This window comes from Neocloeon triangulifer, unplaced genomic scaffold, assembly GCF_031216515.1.
Source record: "Neocloeon triangulifer isolate White Clay Creek 2 clone unplaced genomic scaffold, ASM3121651v1 ptg000014l, whole genome shotgun sequence".
NCBI lineage: Eukaryota > Metazoa > Arthropoda > Insecta > Ephemeroptera > Baetidae > Neocloeon > Neocloeon triangulifer.
This window is the reverse complement of record NW_026775556.1, coordinates 24,581,454-24,599,512: the sequence shown is the minus strand read 5'-3', so window position 1 is coordinate 24,599,512 and position 18,059 is coordinate 24,581,454. Positions and strand designations below refer to the sequence as shown.

General features: G+C 34.0%; 1 protein-coding gene across 1 annotated transcript in view; it reads left to right on the top strand.

The window, feature by feature from the left end:
* Positions 1-13,123, top strand: part of LOC132201160 (uncharacterized) — a 128,540-nt gene extending 115,417 nt beyond the window's left edge. The window contains exon 5 of the mRNA XM_059627103.1: positions 13,082-13,123. The gene's annotated coding sequence lies outside the window, so the exon portion shown is untranslated. The remainder of the gene's footprint in view (positions 1-13,081) is intronic.
* The last annotated feature ends 4,936 nt before the right edge of the window (positions 13,124-18,059 follow it).

Sequence of the window (18,059 nt, the reverse complement as noted above, 5' to 3'; positions counted from 1 at the left end):
GTAGAGAAATTTCTGACTAATTTGCTCTAAATTGCTAGAAAAGCGTAAATAAATTTAAAATAAAAAAAGCTAACGACAAATGAGCAATGATTAAATCTAATATTTAAATATTTTACTTCAATTTGTTAGTTTTAAGATTTGAATTTCTTTTAAGTGTGGTTTTTTTTAATTTGCTGATTTTTTTTTTATTGCTCATGAAATAGGGTCGCACAACGTTACCAAAACAGGCCGAGTCTTTTTGTTTTTGAATAGAAACAATTTTTTACAACAAAGAAAAAGCCCGAGTTCTTCACTGCCATGATAATCTCCTCCAGTTTCAATTTCTTTTAAAACAAAATATTTTTTTTAACATAGAAAGTAGGAAAATATTCTGCACATTAAATTCATATTTCTACTGTAAATATTGAGGGATCAGATGCTAAAAATAAAGCTCTTATTGTTGGCTCCTGATAATTATGATAATTATTTTATTTTGTTTGATTTTTAAGCTTCAAATTAGGATTCCATAGCATCATTTTTCTTTCTTTAATACTTCTAATTATGTTAATGATACATTTATGAACAAGATAATTTAAAGAACAGAAAGTATTACATTTACACTTCCGTTTATCTTCAGCCTTTTTATGGCCTCTTGTTTCAAAATTCCTTTGCTAAGATTTTATAGCTTCAAACTTTTGTAATGTTTCCATTAATTTTTTTTTCTTATTAACGATTACTTTCCTGACAATAAATTCTAATAATGAATTAGATAAGCCTTCTCCAGTTTCATTTAAGTACCTTTTCCATTAGTATATCTGCAGGTCGGAAAATTAATAACCGTGGTCAGTGCTGGGTCACTGGTTTTAACAATATTATCGCTCATAAGAGCATGCAGCCGACGAATTAATTAAAACAGCCAGCAGCGATTTTCATTCCCTGCATGCAAAGATTAACATGAGCAAAGGAATGTGGCCATCGCCATGTCATTTGGCTCGGCGTATCTCGTTTAGCGAACTGCCATCAACTCTCTCTTGCGGAGGAAGGTTCTCTCTCTGCTCTCTCTCGAGATAATTCCATTCGCAACGAACGACAGAGATACCTAGATGCAATTATTTGCAGCGACGGCCCTTTTGAAAGGCTGCTTTACGGTACATGTGATGCATAATGTGGGTCGCGCATTGATTAACAAGCGGCACGTCCAGCGGGGATTATATTTTGCTGTGTATTTACTAGGCGAGCTAGCGAGCGAGCGTCGAGAGCGCTGGTTAGTGAGTAGCGGAATAGTCCTTTGACTCAATTTTCGCTCTTTATTCCGGCAGTTATTAGTGAGCAGCGAAACTCTCATTGCAAGCATACAGCATGTTATGGCACTGCATTACGTCAATAAGGTGCACTAGAGCGTGCTTCGTGTCAAAGTAAAAGTTATGAGAAGTCATTTATCACTTTTCAGTTGATTTTTAACTTCTGGCTCGCAAAAGTTTATATCAACAATTTTCAGAATCATCAAAAACTATTACGTGTTTTAAAATATTTCTTTTTTTACTAAAAAAAAAATTTAATTGAATTTGAAACATTTCCAGTAAAAGAAAAGCTGCTTTTTAAGAAAATCTGCATAAATTAAAATAAAATTACAAAGAATATTTCAATGTTCCAAAATTTATAAAGGCACTGATATTCAATTCACTCAAACTGACTATTTTAAAAGTAGTTTCTTTTAATTTAGAATAAAATCATCTTCTTTTGAAGTTTTTGTGCTGAATACAGCATGAGAATAAAAGTAAAATTTAAAGTATCGCGAGCAAGTCTGAAATTAGTCCAAAATTGAATGGAAAATAATTGTAAAAATGTTCTTTGGAGCGAATTAAAGTGAAATCAAATTAAAAATTACACATTTATTATCTTGCTAAAAAAAAAAAATATGTGGATAATGTTTAGTTGACTTGGCAACCATTAAATCAAAGAATAAGAATTAAATTTGAAGTTTCCGTTTTTTACCCCCTTTTTTAATTAAAAACTTTTTTGATGACACATCTACACGGATCAAAGTGGAAAAGTTTTAGCAGACAGTTCGCTTATCCGAGCCGATGAGAATCGCAGTCGCTGATCCTGAGCTGCAAAAGTGAGATAGATTACTCTCCTCGGCGTTAACGCCGACGTGTCACATGTCAAACCGTTAGGTGGCAAAAAGCCGCCGTACACCGGATCCTTGTGCTCTTATTGGTCGCAGCAGCTGCTGCGCTATGGTCAAACCACCAAAACAATAAACAGGCCTTGTTGCGGTCAGAATATAAATTTATCACCCTCTGCCGAAATTTTGGTTATAAGGAAGGAAAATGCTGCAATACACAACCAACATTACATGTAATCCTAATTCCTAATATGCTTTAATTTGAAAATAATAATAATAAATTCGCTTCAACAATTTTATGCCATTTTTATAAATAAAAACTATTTGACCTGTACTTCACCTTTATTTTCAAATGAAAGCATAAATTAAGTGATGACTATTTGAAAGGTTTATTACAAGTATAGAAGTGAAACCGAGCAGAAGGTTAATTAAAAACCTACATCAAATGGATGAACATTGAACTATAAATTAACCTTTATTCAAGAAAATGAGTTACCTTTTTCCATGTTTATTTCACAAGAGCTAAATTTCACACTTGTTCTCCCCCCTTCAGAACAATTAAGCAAAGTTTCCTGCAGAACTTTGCCACAAATGAATAGCTTATCGTGGCAAAATTAAATTAGCACGATCGAGATCAGCGCGGGGTGTTCCTTATAACTTCGACGTCTGGGAATCGCAATTAATAGGAGCCGTTCACCTAATTAAGGGGCCCTATTCGAATTTCACACAATTTCATCTTGTGCGAGGGAGGAAAAAGATTCATTGGTGAAAATTGTGCCTTGAAAAGACCGCAGAGAAGCGACACCTGGTTTGGCAAGACGTTTTACGTGACGACTATTAATAGATAAGGAAATGTGTGTTGGCGGTGGATGCGTGTGGAGAAAAACGTTCAGCGGGAATTGCTGCCGTTTTCGATGGAATCTCGCTTTCGCTTTTTATTATGCGCTTGTTTCCAAGTGATAAGCGCCGAGTCGCACGCAACCCTGCTCGCGTCCTACTTCAAACGAGGAAAAAATCGCCCCTATCTTTGGGGAAAGAATCTCGCGAGCGCGGGATTAATTGAATTTTTAATTGAGATCCGCAAGCAGAGCCAAAACTCGAGTTGATTTATATCTGCGCTAATTGTTTTTCTCCCTCGTCTGCGCGTTTATTCCCGCCGTCGTCATCATCAAAAGATTTGCTCTCAATTAAGAATATAAAAAAGAAAAGAGTTTTCGCCTTTGTTCCTGCGATTTAAGAGGGAAAAATTTCTCAGAGAGGCTTTTGAAGGCAAAAATGGATGAAAAGACGGCAACAGTTAGTTGATTGATCTTCTCAAAACTCGTCCTGTAGTTTTTCGATCATTCTTGTTTTTTTTTTTTAGAAATAACGTTTATTGAAATGTTTTAACAGAACAAATTCAATAATAAATATTCATGAGATTTACAAACGGCAGAACAATAATCTCTTCATTCCCCATATTAATGATGGAAAAAGATACACAATAATATCAATCAAAGTTGATAATTCCTGAAGTGTTTTTCAGTCAGAAATCTTAATTCTTTTTATATAGCAGAGAAAATTGAATGTAAGAAAAAAATTTGATATTTTTTTTCTTGCTATCATTTTATTTCAAATTCATATTGAATTTTGTCTTTAATTAACATTTTTCTTTTTAATTTAAAATATTTTTAAAATATTCATTAAAATAATAACTTTTATTTAACAATATCTACTTATTTTCATGAAAGCACAACTGGAGTAATTAGAGCAATGAGAGTGTTTTAACAGAAAAATCCAATATTTAATATTCATAAAATGTACAAAAGATGGGATAATAATAATATTTTTGTCACTTCCCATATTAAGGATGGAAGAGGATAATAATATAATTATTAATTCAAGTTGATCATTCCCGAAGTACGTTTTAAACAGAAATCTTAATTTTCTTTTTATTAATAAAGAAATTAAATTGAACACATAAAATTTGATTATTAATTTTTTTGCTATCATTTATTTTCCAATTCAATTAATTTGTATTGAATTTTGTCTGTGTTAATTAAGATTTTCTTTTTAAGTTAAAATATTTATAAAAAATTCATTAAAGTAAAGACTTGTGTAATGTGCAACATAATCTATACTTTCATTGTTAAAAGCACAATTGTAGTAAAATATATTTGTATTTTATGATTCGCTCTTTGGTAAATTAACTTTGTTGCACTTGATGAACTGTAACTACACATCAAACAATGTGTAATGTGCTTACTGCTTACATGTGTCGGCAGTCGGCACTGTATGTACCACTTCCAAAGTGCATGAGCGAGGTACAAGTTGGCAAGAAGTAATGAAAGGGCTGCTGCTGCTGCACACGCGAATGATGAATTGTCGTCTCTGGTTCTTTGTGAGACTCGCGTGGAGAAGCGGTGACGAAGATGATTATTACTTCTTGCCTTGCAGCACTTTGGCGACTCGTCCTACGCCGGGGCACAACTTGCAGCAAATTGCTTTTTAAACTTAAATTAATTTCAGCAACCCTTCGCTCTCCGCTTCAGCACGAATTCATTTCTCAACGCAAGGAAAAGGAAAAGCATCCATTAATAAATAATGAGACTTTATTTCCTTTTATATAATTATTCAGATTTTTATAATTATCAAACGGTTATTTTTAGAGGAAAAGAAAATAAGAAAAATGAAAGTTTTTTGTTCTTTATGAAAGATAAAATGTTTTATCATCGATTCTGGGGGAAAAACAACCGGGCTCTTTCTGCATGTGAGCGGCTGACAAAGAGGATGATGCCGAAATAAATAAAAGATCGGCAACTTCAAAGAGGGAAAATTGCTTTTTAACTACTCGGCAACGTCGTTGGGGCGCAAAATCAAACAATTTTTGCGCATTGATCAATATTATACAATATTGCCTGCGGAGGGATCAACGGCGAACACTTTTCTACCTGGCTTCCTCCCTTTGTTCCGTGGCAATTGAAAAAAAAGCGCTTTCGTATCAGGATTATACTTGCGGGAGACCCGAAAGAATTAAGCTGCTATTTTGAAATTATTTTTCCGCTTTGATAATTTTCTATGAAAAAGTAACGAGATGAATTTACCAAAGAGGAAAATTTCGTCAAAACACAATGTCCATTATACAGTGACTGAATCCTGTTTCCATATTAATTAACCTTTGAATAATTCTAGGAATTTCTACATCATTAAAATTACAAATTAAAACAACCTGAATTAATTGTATGAAGAGAAAATAAATTTGATGCAAAATCACACAGATCGTTCTGGAATAAATACAAATTAGTTCACAACATTCAAATTGCTCTTTATTAAAATAGAATTATTTACAAACCTTAGCTTAATTAATTAATAGTATAATTTTGGTAAATGATATTTACATTACATTGCATTTGAATACACTGCGGATGAAATTTAATTTAAAAATTAATCCCAACAATATTCAAATTTTTATTCGAATTTAAATTAATTCCACTTCTTTTTATTATCTTCTGAATAAATTAATCTTTCTAAATTTTAATCTCGTGCACATCAATCTCAGGTAGGACATTTTTTTTTACAAATAATCAGATTTATTTTAATAATCTGTGCAAAACTCATTTTGCGATTTATTTCTGACATTTTTGGACAACCCAAGAACAGGCACGAAGGCAATTCCATGCAACGTACTAACTGATAAAAACAAAATTCATGTTGGTTACAGCCAAAGTACACATACACGTACATTTGATTATTATTTATCAGGCACTAACACAACATCGAAGTCAACCACGTCCACATTATAAATCACATCAGGAGATAAGTTATATCACACATTGTTCGTTATGTAGGAAAACGAACACGTCCAATGATTAGAATCGTTAAAAAGTCGGTTCTCGGAACAATTTTATGGCGTATAGTGATCGGAAGAGATTATTTTTTTATATATATTGAGAGAAATGAACGATATCGGAAGAAGGCAAAAAATTTACATTCTGAGCGGGCAAATCGACGTGTTAAGGTTATTCACAGCCTTTGAGTAATGGTCGGTACTACATTTAGTCCGAGGCGTAAAAATAAATCACCGGGTCGTAAACGGCGCGGCCGTAAAAATCTCGATTTCGCTAATTTCTCGGAACAAATAAGCGCGCTTCTGTGATGTGTGCAGCGCCGGCGGATCTCGTGCAGAAATAATGTTCGTCTCTCGCAGCCATTTTGCATGTATGGAGAATTTGGCTAATGGGCCGTGTGATATTGATAAGAATGGGGCGCGTTCGCATTTCTCTCCGCACAGGAAATATTATCCTCGGCGGCTTGCAACCCTGCTGCACGTACCATGTATGTACACACACTCGACGCACCCAATATATATAAAATGGTATACACGAGAGAACATCTTCCGCAGACTTGCCGATCGATTCATATTGTTCACGGCACCGTTTACTTCTTGATGGTTGTAAAAGAAGAGAAAATTCCAAGACAAAAAAATCATTCAAAATGGTTTTTTGCTATTTAAAACTTTGAATTTTTAGATTTTATCTATTTCTGAGTGAGAATATATCATTTTTTTTTAATTTTATGCATAAAAATTTTATCAGTCTCCTTAAAATTTGAAATTTTTATTTTGATTACGATGCAACAATTACAAATTGGTTTATAAATTATTATTTTTGTCATTATTATGAAGATTAAAAAAGGGGGTAATTGAAGTGCTCAAAATCTAGTGATTTTAATTGAAATTTTGATTAAATGATTTAAAATTAAATTCTCGAATAGCCTTTTTAAATTTTTTTAATCAACCTGTAAAATATTTGGCTAGGATTTTTTAAATGAAGTCTAGAAATGAAAGATAAAATCATTTTTTCTTGATTCAGAAATAGTCATTTCTTAATAAGATTGACCGTTGGTAGGAAAAAGGTGGTGGAAAATTCGCAACTAAAAAGAAAAGAGAAGCGAAAGGGGTCGGATCGCCAACAGCATGAGTCGCCCGGGGCCGCTCGCGGAAAATGTGCTCGTGTGTGTGGGTCGCCTGCTGCTTAAGTCGCTACAGGCCACTTATCACGCACTCTTGCCAGCATTAACGACTCGTTTTATTGGCCCTCCACTCGGCGGGTGTGATGCAGGAAAGCGAGAGAGCCTCATCGCATCGCCACCGGCAATTTCAAGTTCACTGAAATTGCTAAAAACCTGGCAACTTTTAAAAAAATCGTTATTTATATTTTAATATATATATTAGAGATTTTAATTTTATTTAATAATTGGTATCAATTATGATAAATATTATATTATTTTACTTTATTATAATTTCTGTTATACATATTATTAATCTTTTTTTTGCGGACAATCAACAGAATTTAAAGATTTAAATGAATTGATAAGGATATTGTAATTTGTTATTAAAATTTCAAGATTACACTTTTTTTTTAGATCAATTTTAAAAATTATTACATACGAAGAAGATGTCGCTTCCTTCTTATTCATATCCAAGCTCAATTTTATTAGAATGTGATCGATTTATAAAAAAATATATTTTATTTTCAACAAATAAATTAATTGAGATTTAACAAACATTAGATTATAAATTCAAGCATAGTGAAGATTTGCAACATGATATTTCTTTGCCGCTTTTTATATGTGAATGTACACACACATGTAGAACTTAATTTGTGTTCATTATAGTTTTCAAATTAATTTGAAAAATGGAGAGGAATCTCTCAAAAATACCAATTTAACATTATTTTCATCTCTTATGAAAATATTAACAAGAGAATTCAATTTTTCGGGGCCAATTCTGTTGTGTCGTGGGTGCGCCTGTTTTTCCCGTGTATAATAATTTCATCAGGGGTGCGTGACCCGCTCGGCTCGGCGTTGCCGAAAAACAAATCGGGCACGTGAATGAATATAAATAAGCATTCAAAGAACGCTCGCGGCTGCTCTGGTGGAAATAATTATTAATTGCGATAAAATCTCGGGTGCCATTTTGTAACACATTTAAGCAGCAATTTAATTTAATGTGCAGCGCCGTGGCCTTGACTATGCAAATGCCTTTCTCGGTGGCGAAGAATAAACAGGCGCTGCTCGCCGCCGCCGCCACGAAAATTGCATTTATGAAGTGTTTGTTCAGCTCTGCACCCACAGTCAAGGTAATTAATTGCACATTTTCACCGCGAAATTGAATATGCATCTGACCGAGCTGCAAGAACTTAAGAATCACAAACGTGCACGGAGAGCAAACGAATTGTTAAACACAAGGACAATCTGTAGCATGGTTTTAACTAAAGGGTAGGAAAAAATAGATGATAATTTTTAACCAATATTTTAGAAATGTAGAAATTACAAAATAAATTTTACTGAAAAAGCCCAAAGATACATTTCTTGAGTAAAAATGGAGTTAATTTGTTAAATAGGAGAAAATAAGTGATTTTTTCATTTAATTTTGTATGAATAACAACCTATTTTTATTTGAAAAACAATCTATTTAGAGATATTTTTTGATGGACTCGCCATTCTGAATGCTAAACTTTCTCTTAAATCCAACTAGTTTCATAATAATTATGTATTTGATGAAAAAAAATTTTCATAAAACTCGGCGATTGTAAAATTTTAATCTAAAAAATAATGCCTGATCTTTATATAACTTATTCATATATTTTTCACCTTACATCACATTATGTATAACAAATTACAAACTTTAAAATGCATCATCTGCTCATATCTTTTTACGTGTTTATTATTTTTGACTTTATATGGTATTCTCATAATGCAATTAATTAAAGAACCAGTCAAGCTCAGGACACATAATTAAATTGTGTATCCATTTTGACTGTTTATTAATTAATCAAATAGATTTGACCAAAGCAAATATTGACTTATTTGTTAATTAAATATTAACAAAATTTATAATAATTTGCCTCCATTAGTAAAATCTGATGATTCTGAAAACAAACAGATGGAAAATAATTATTGATGATCTGAATATCTTAATAAATCAAAATCCTGCATTTCTTGTTCAAGATCTCAATAAATTCCAAAACTATCGAGATGCACACTTTTTGCCCGTGGCTTTGCGACTTTGGCAATAACCAGCGTACGCCCCATGTGAGCGCAAACAAAATTCCAATTTGAGCATCTTCCGCCGTGTGTATCGCAAAGGAAAAGTTTTAAGCGCGCCTCCGTCCTCTCGGTCGAGGATGAATAAAAAAATGGAAAATTCCGTTCTCGAGATGGGAAGGCTTATTTCATGAGCAGGCGGTGACGTCAGACGACACGACTGTGATAGGGTCAAAGGTATGCCTGGTTCTATCTCTATACCTGCGGGCCTCATATTGCCGTAGCGACCGGGCTTGCAAAAAAATGTGCACTGTCGAGAGACGTTGCGGTCCGGATTAAGAGCTCGAGAGAAGAGAACGCCGCGCACTGAATTGTCCGCCCACATCACTCTGAAAATGGACCTACGTGTTGCCTCTTCTGCCAACTTCTTTTCCAAATATTAAATATTCATTAATTTTATTATTTATAAAATAATTTTTGGAAAATTGATTCATTTATCTAAATGAACAGAATTTGAAGTTAATTTAAATTTGGGATATTGGTTGTTTTCATCTGGTTCTGGATTTCATCTGTTAAATTTCATTTCAATTAATTTGCGAATAAATAAATTACTCTTTTCTGTATTTAACATTTTTTTTTTCAATTATTATCTTCATTTTTTAAGTTTTGAAATTTCTTAAGCAGATCAATATTTATTTTCTTTGCATTTCAATTATTTAAGAAAAAGTAAAAAATTATTAATCATGAAACACTTTATTTATTTGCAGCTAGCAGGGACAAATTAAAATGAAATTGGAACATAAAATTAAGACTTCTTCACCTCAACTACAAAATAAAGCTCCAACTTTTCAAATACATTTCTATACATGCTTTGAAAACACTCTTACGTATTCTGTTATTGCACTGCGGTGCAAATCATTCCAATTACGGGAAGTCTCGTAAATGCAGAATAGTTGAATAGTCACTTGTGCAGTTTGAAGAACGCCCTCTCAACATTCGGAGAGAAGCCGTCGCGGTTTCTCTTGTGCTGACAATTGAAATATTAGATTAGCCTGCTGCTCTGCATCTGTCTTTGCCTCAAGTTTGAGATTCGAGCCGACTCGCTGCTTCGCACATCCTTGAGGTGATCCACGTAGACACGAGCCAAGATAAAACGCATGTTGTGTGTGTGTGCGCGGCGGTTTAATTGCTACTCCGCACCGACTTCTACGCAGTACATAATGCTAGACATACTGTCAGCTTGATACGGCACGTCGGCGCCTATTCGCAGCAACCCGCCGGGCGTAATTTTCAGCCGGGCTAGAATTTCATGCAACTGCTCTGCGCACAAACAAGCCCTGGGAGCGGAAAATTTGCACCTGTCGGCAGGAGCCTTTGAAAGCGGATACATCAAACGCAGACCCCGTTTTATGAATCAAATACATTTTGAAATGAGCAGCTGTTTTTTTTTTTTATTAACACGGAAAACTGAGTTTTGAGCGTAAAGTTTCACGGCACTTTTGTAGTAATGTGAATGTTATATTCAAAAAATTCTCGCTCATTTTCAGTATTAAAATTAAATATTTTGATCTCGTTCAAAGAACTTTTGGGACAAAAAGTGCAAATTAATAGGGTAATTAAAATCATGAAACGGTAATAAGACATATATGTATTATTGTTTTTTATTTGTTTCAATTTTTACATCACATTGTTTACATAGAAATGTTAAAAACCTTAGTTTGTTTGATAAAAATGGAATTTTTGGACAGAACGGCACTACCACTAGAAAAATTTTGCTAGAACTCCCGAGACAAAAATGATATAACTACAATTTAGTTTTATTAAAATATTTGTCCCGTGTGTTGGAAGAGAGAAATGACTCCACCATTCAATCTCATGTGTAAAAATTACCAGAAAATCATATTTAATTTTTAAGTAATAAATAAACTTTCAGGTATGTGATAAAACGGGACTAGAGGACATTTTTAACTTTCCCAAAGAAATTCCACTAACCTTTTTTTTAATCTAATAATTGCACCGATTTCTTCACAATTTTTACATGAAAATTTCGTATCTACAACTCCTCCATCTCTACCAAAATTTTGAACCTTTCATCTTTATTTTTTTATTCCGATTGAATTTTAAGCAACATATTTAAGTATTTTTGCATATTCGTCCTTTGTTTCAGCTTCGAATGTATTCTATGAAATATTTTATTTTTTGTAATTCGCATTTCAATTAAAAAAGGAAAACAAAAGTTTACATAATGGATTTAAATTTTCATCATTCAGATTTCAGATGGAGTAAAGTTTGGTTGCACTTTTTAAATAAAATATTTTAATGATAAAAATGAATTATTTCTTTACTCCCTATTATTTTAAAATTGTAATAAGCGATTGGTTTTTAAAATTTGTAAAATATATCAAAATAAATATAATTTCAATAATAAAAGAAAAATAATTTAAATAAAATCATAGTATGCAAAATTGTTTTTATTGCCATTAAAATATGTTTATTTAAATTATAATAATAAAGTATTCATTTTTTTTCAGCTCAAATCTTTAATTTTTTCCCTGACTGTATTTAACACGGTTCTCACTTTTGCGTAAATTGCTCTCACTTTTCTCGCACACGTCACTTTTACTCTCGCAATCCCAGTCGTAAACATTATCTCCGCACGCCAGCTTTGCCGTCTTCTTGTTCATAAACGTGCCGATCTAGCAGTGCCATTGCGCCAAACTGCAAATGTGTATCGAGTTCCTGGCTGGCACCTCATAATCCCCTCCTCGCTCAATCGCACCTCCTCAGTTTTATATACGTCTAAAGGGCGTGAGAAAAAATGAGCAAATTTTATAGCACGCGGCGTTTCTTCCGTGCAGAGCCGTGGTGTTTATACTCGTCATTCGCGCCATTTCCGCACTTTTATAATCCCGTTTTCGACCGGCATAGGGAAAAATAAAACAGTGCACGAGAGCTTGGCGGTTATTGCCGCGAAAAAAGTGATTCTAAATGCAAATTTTGATACACATGCACGCGCGGAAAATAAATTGCCCTCGCGTGAAATATCGCGGGCGCTCTTTTGGCCCGTTTCCAGCTCGCAAATTCTCATCTCCGCCGCGCTATTTTCTTTAATAAATTTTCAATTTCACGCAGTGTTTAAATTCCACGTTTTCTCATTACGTTTCGGCCAGCACGTGCTTATTCGCCAAAAAATAAAACCAACTCCCATCTGCGCGAGCGAAATTATTAATGAGAATAACACAGAAGCTGACCTATTTAATATAAATATTTTTGTTGGCTATTGTTTCTGTCTCTACTTCTTGGCAATTTCGCTGCTTTTTCCATTTCTCCGCGTGAGCGATCGTGATTCCAATTTCTCAGCCACGCAACTACTCGCCCCCGGCGCATGAAACGCTATATCGATTCACGGCTCGGCCTTGATTCCACATTTCGGATTATTATTACTTCACCCCGTTCTCTCTTCCCCGCTCTTTAATTGAAATGAAAAAAAAATTGATCTCTCTCTGACCAAAAACCTTATAATTTTATTTCCTCTCCAATTCGAATCCATTTCCGTGTATCCAAATCATTTCCCAATTTTATTTATAACCAGCTTTTTTTTATTATTTATCTCTGTGTATATATTTCCTGACTTCATTCTTTATTTCGTCCGTCGTTAATATTTTCACGAGGCAAATTGAGCCACGACACGAAACTTTTGTTGGACAGGCCGGCCCGTTTCAGGTTTCCCTCGTGTATTTTTCTATCCGCGTGCTGCGTCTTATCACAAAGTTTGACGCGCCGAATGGAGAAGTTTCCTCTCGTTTTCCCCCAAAGTCTAGCTGCTGTTTTCGGAACTGTCAAAATTATGGAGGATTAATTACATTAACGGACAGAAATACGGATGCGATAAATTTACTTCTTTATTTACCTCGGCCAAAATGCTGAACATTTTTCCGTTTGTTTCAGATTCGCTGCTTTCTCTCCGGTCCTGAAATAGCCCAAGGTAAGGAAAAACAACTTCAAATTCCTCGTAATCTGCTGAATTTTATCAATTCAATTTTAATTTCGCACGAGATTCCTTTCATTTTTTCCTCTTTGAAATTGCTATTTTTTTGGCGTCTCGTTTTTTTCTACTGGAAAATTAAAATGGCGCCGTTCAATATCAAACGCATCCTCTCTTCTATGGGGACCGCGCCGGTGCGTTTGGCAGGTGATGTGACAGGAATTTTCATATTACAAAATTCCTCTACACAAGAGAAAAAGAACTTCCACTTCGGAATATTCTATGCCTGCCTTTCGACGCGCCCGCGAAAAAAAAGCAAATCTGCGGTGGTGACGTAATAAAGTCGCCTTTTCTTCCCCCATTTTATTTCGCCTTTTTTACTGTTTATTTTTTCCATCCTTGAGCGAGTCGACACGCTTCACTTGATTCTGTTTGCATACACTATGTGGGCGTTTCGATTGTCACGGAAAACTAATGCTGGATTCGCAACTTGGACGACCGGTAGCGACACTTTGACCTGCACCAAAACTCCAAAGGGGTCAAAAGCCCGACTTTCTTGAACTAAATTAGAGATCATTGAAAAAATTAATAAATTACACTGAAAATTTGAAGAGGCATAGCATTTAAAAATCACATTAATTAAATTCTAAAGCTTGCTTAAAAAAATAATAATTATGCATTATTTGCATTATTTCACTTCAAACCACGAAGAAAAAATTTACAACAAATGTGTCGAGTTAAACGTACTAAAATCAACCATATGGAAGTACTAATAAAATAAAATTATGAATTAACTTTCCAGTAATTCTCGTCATCATTAATACTATTATTTTATTATTGTTATTATTATTATTATTTTTTATTTTTTATTTTTATTTTTTTTTTTTTTGAGAGAAAACCAACAATAATTTTTGAGTTCTCTCATCCTCCACTCTAAAGTTTTTACTTGAAAACATTTTTATACAATTTTTCCGTTTAATGTTACTTAATATCAATTAATATTTTGGAAATATTAGTTCCAAAAAACTGCAATTCATATTTGAATTAAGTTGGAAAATTTCCAATATTGGAGTAAAATATAAGGACTTATATTTTTTGGCCGTAAATTATAATGATTTTGCCATATAAGTAGGTCACATCTCTCATTCTTAGTTAGACTTGAAGAGGCCATTTAGAAAGGGGTGCGAGCAGATCAATTTTCCGCGACTGCTGCATCCGAAATGGGCTAGCGATAGCCTTCATTTCCCCTCCCAATGCGTGTCGCATAAAATGCGAAGCCAAACAAATATCAGCTCGGAATATATTGCACTGCATTTCGGTAAACACAATCGACCCTAAATCGACACTGGAGCACGGCCCTTCAAATGACATGGAAAAATTCGGTCGCTTTGTCAACGGTCGTTTCGCACAGGCACAGGAAATTAGAATTTCTCAGTGTGTACGTATGTGTGGATGCGTTTCCACGGCAGCTCTCCGTGCAGGAACATTGTTGCGTGGCGAAACTACATTATTATTACAATGTTCTGATGCCACTTGACATTCACGCAAATAACTCTCGGCATGATGAATTGCCGACTCGTTTAATCCATTCCGAAAATCACCAAAATAAAAATACAATGCTCTACTTGCGTTAGCATATCAGCAATAAAAAATAGATTTATGAGATTTTTCCAAAGGATACTTTTATATTTCTTATTTTTCCGTATAATATAGAACATTATTAGGAATGGGAAAGTATTGATTTATTTATTAATAGAATGCCAAACGCGTGCAATGACCGGCCAAGACCTTTCTGTAACAACAGCTAATAATATGCACGTTTATCTGTTGGATTTTAAGTTAAACTTTCGGAAAAAAAAAAAAAAAAAAAAAAATATATATATTTCCCCCCGAAAAAGTTACAAGCACAGACATTTCCTGGCTCAAAGAGTATGAGAAAAATTATACTTATAAATTTATTTTTTTAAATTAATTTTTAGCTTACATTATATTTTTTAATTTTTTTGATACTCATTGTCAGTATTAAGCTCCAAAACGCTTTTTTTTTAGTGAAAATATTTATTAGTTCATTCAATTCAATTCAATTAATAAAAAAACTTTCATTTTCTCACTATGACTTGACTGGTGATAAAGTTTTACCTTTCTAACAAGCCCAATGACATAGACATAGTATTTGCGTGATTATTAATTATAACATGACTTATTTAATTTTATTTTAATTTATATTTTATTAGTTCACTTTTTAATTAAATATATGGACAGTTTGGAAATTTTTTTATGGACATTTTTCTACAAAATATGTTTGAACGAGAATTTTAATATTGCTATCCCTTATTTTAAAATTGGTTAGCTTAGAGGTCAAGGTTAGGATAAAAATAATTTTCTCATCAGTTTAAAATGGAATTAAAGTTTTTACAAAGAATAAAAAAGATTTATTGAAAACTTTTTAAAAGTCAAAACTCTTCCTTTTCCAGGATTGAATGCCTTATTTTTTTTCAATCGTAGTTGTTATGCTACAAGACGTCTTAGATTTATACATTTGGAGTGAGACGAGGGATTTCATTTTGGGAAATGGTGTATTTTAATATTTAATATCACTCTCTCGGCTCTGCCGTCTCTTTTCGCGCTTAATCTCTCCTGCTTTTGATTTTGCTCGCAGATATACGCCGCCGTTTCTTCTCTTTTCGAAAGCTTCTTTCGCCGCCGACTTTAATTCCACTCTCGCAAAAGACGGCCTGCAAAAGAAGTGTATTTCAAGGTGGATCTTGATGTACCCCCGCTTCTTGTTGTGCGGCTCGTTCTTTTGCTCCTCGCTGGTCTTGAGAATAATTGTGGCCTGATAAAAGTCAGAGAGCGGGCGTCTCTCATTCTTTTTCGCTTGCCAGAGGGGAAATGTGAGGAAACAAAGAGATTACAATCACTTATAATACTCGCTGCCGACGTCGCGAACATCTTTGGAAATATTCTTTCGACACCAAATTTGATGAAGCCTCGGAGAATCTGAAAATATACACAATTTTGATTGCAAATTAAATTAATCTTTAATAACAATTCCTATGTTCTTAAAATATTTGTTTTTTCAATAATTGATTTTAAATATTGTGGAGAAGAAAAGCTCCAATAAAGTGAATTGTAATTAATTGGGAGCTTAAAGGGAAAATTATAATTATTTAAAGAATTGTTTTATAAAAATTAAAAAAAAAATAATACAGTAATTTACACAGCTTAATAAGGTTTAGATTACCAGTTAACAATATGATCGATCAATTATTATTGTTGTTTATTCTCGTCCGAAGATTTACATACATGTTACCGAAAAGCAAATAGAAAAAAACAATTTTTGGGAGAGGAATTGTTTTTGGACAAGAAAAGGCGCCGCCTCCAGCACACATTTTGCTAAAACGCTCGAAATCAAAAAGAAGTCTCATGCCGAAACGAGCCTCAATGGGGAGGGAAATCACTGGTCAAAATTCTGCCACAGGTGTTCTTTGCAGAGGGCTGGGAAGCGGTCCACAGGGCAGTCTTTCAGGGCAGCTGGCAGGTTGTTCCAGGGCTCCACCACCCTGAACGAGAACACGGTCTCGGCAAAATTGTGCCGGACGGAGGCCGGCTGCAGTTTTGGGCACAAGGGGTCAACCTGAAGAGGAATTATGAAAAACATGAATTTTTTAATATATTTAGTAGCATCTTATTGTTAGTAAATATTGGGATTTCAATAATTTTTTATGTAAAATAATAAATGTTAGTTACAATAATTCATAATAGACAATGCCATGAGAGTTAAAAGTCACTCAATTTTTAATTTTGTTAGGTAATATTCATAAATTCCTAAAAAACTACTATATATAAACAAGAAACTAAAAAAACATTTCTTTAAAAATTGTTTATTACTAAATTTCTTTATACTCTTTTAATTGTATTTTATCATAAAAAATTGAATTAAAAAATTTATAAAATGAAATATTTTAAGAAATTTATTATAAAAAAATAATTATATATAATTTTTTTAGTAGTATTAAATCATAGTTAAGTGTTTTTACACATAACTGAAGAGGTGTGAATATTTCAAATAATTCTGATTAATTATCACCATTTTCCCGACAATTCTGGTATTATCCATATTGGCATCAATTCTTGTTGTACGTAGAAATAGCAAGTGCGCGCACAAAAGGGCGCTTTTAAATTACTTGCAAATTTGATTGCGCCAAAAAAGAGCAATCCTCGCGTCGGCCAGCAATTTCCATCCCAGGGGCCATTTCAACGGTGGACACTTTTTACAGCTCACATAAAATATCGCCTTTGAAAGGTCACTGCAGAGATTGAGAAAAAATGGAGCGTGGAATGGAGTGCGAGAGAGATAGCGAAAAAGATGGGCTTTCTCTTGGCCGCAGATGCGTTATTATGTATGCGCATACCAAGTGAGTTTTTATTCGGCTGTCCGGGCGTTTGTAACGATAGCCCGCGTGTTATTAAAGGCGCGAACGCGGGCTTTGATTAGGCCGGCGACCGGCCAGGACAAAAAGCCGCCGCAGGATGAGCAATGGCGCGAGAGACTCAACCCTTTCACCGCTCTCTCTCTCTTTCTCTTTCTCCCTCTTTCTCCCTCTGCAGGGATTACGCACACGTGCCGCTTCGAGACCTTTTTGTCCGCCGACCCACAAAGGCCGGTTCTGTTTGGGCGCGGAAAATTTGCACACATGCAAAAATAAAAAAGTCTGCCGAGCTGAATTTATAAAAAATGACCGTGATTTTTTGGACGATCGTTGTACGTGGGCGATCAGCTGACAAAGGAAAATTGGATCTTCGCCCTGTTGCTTACAGAAGAAATGTGTGTTTTAACATCTTGCTCGATAATTTGCCAAACGCTTTGTTGCTCATCGATCATTTCATGGTTCAGTAGCAAATAATTTTTTGACATAATATGGAGATTGATTGAATTTT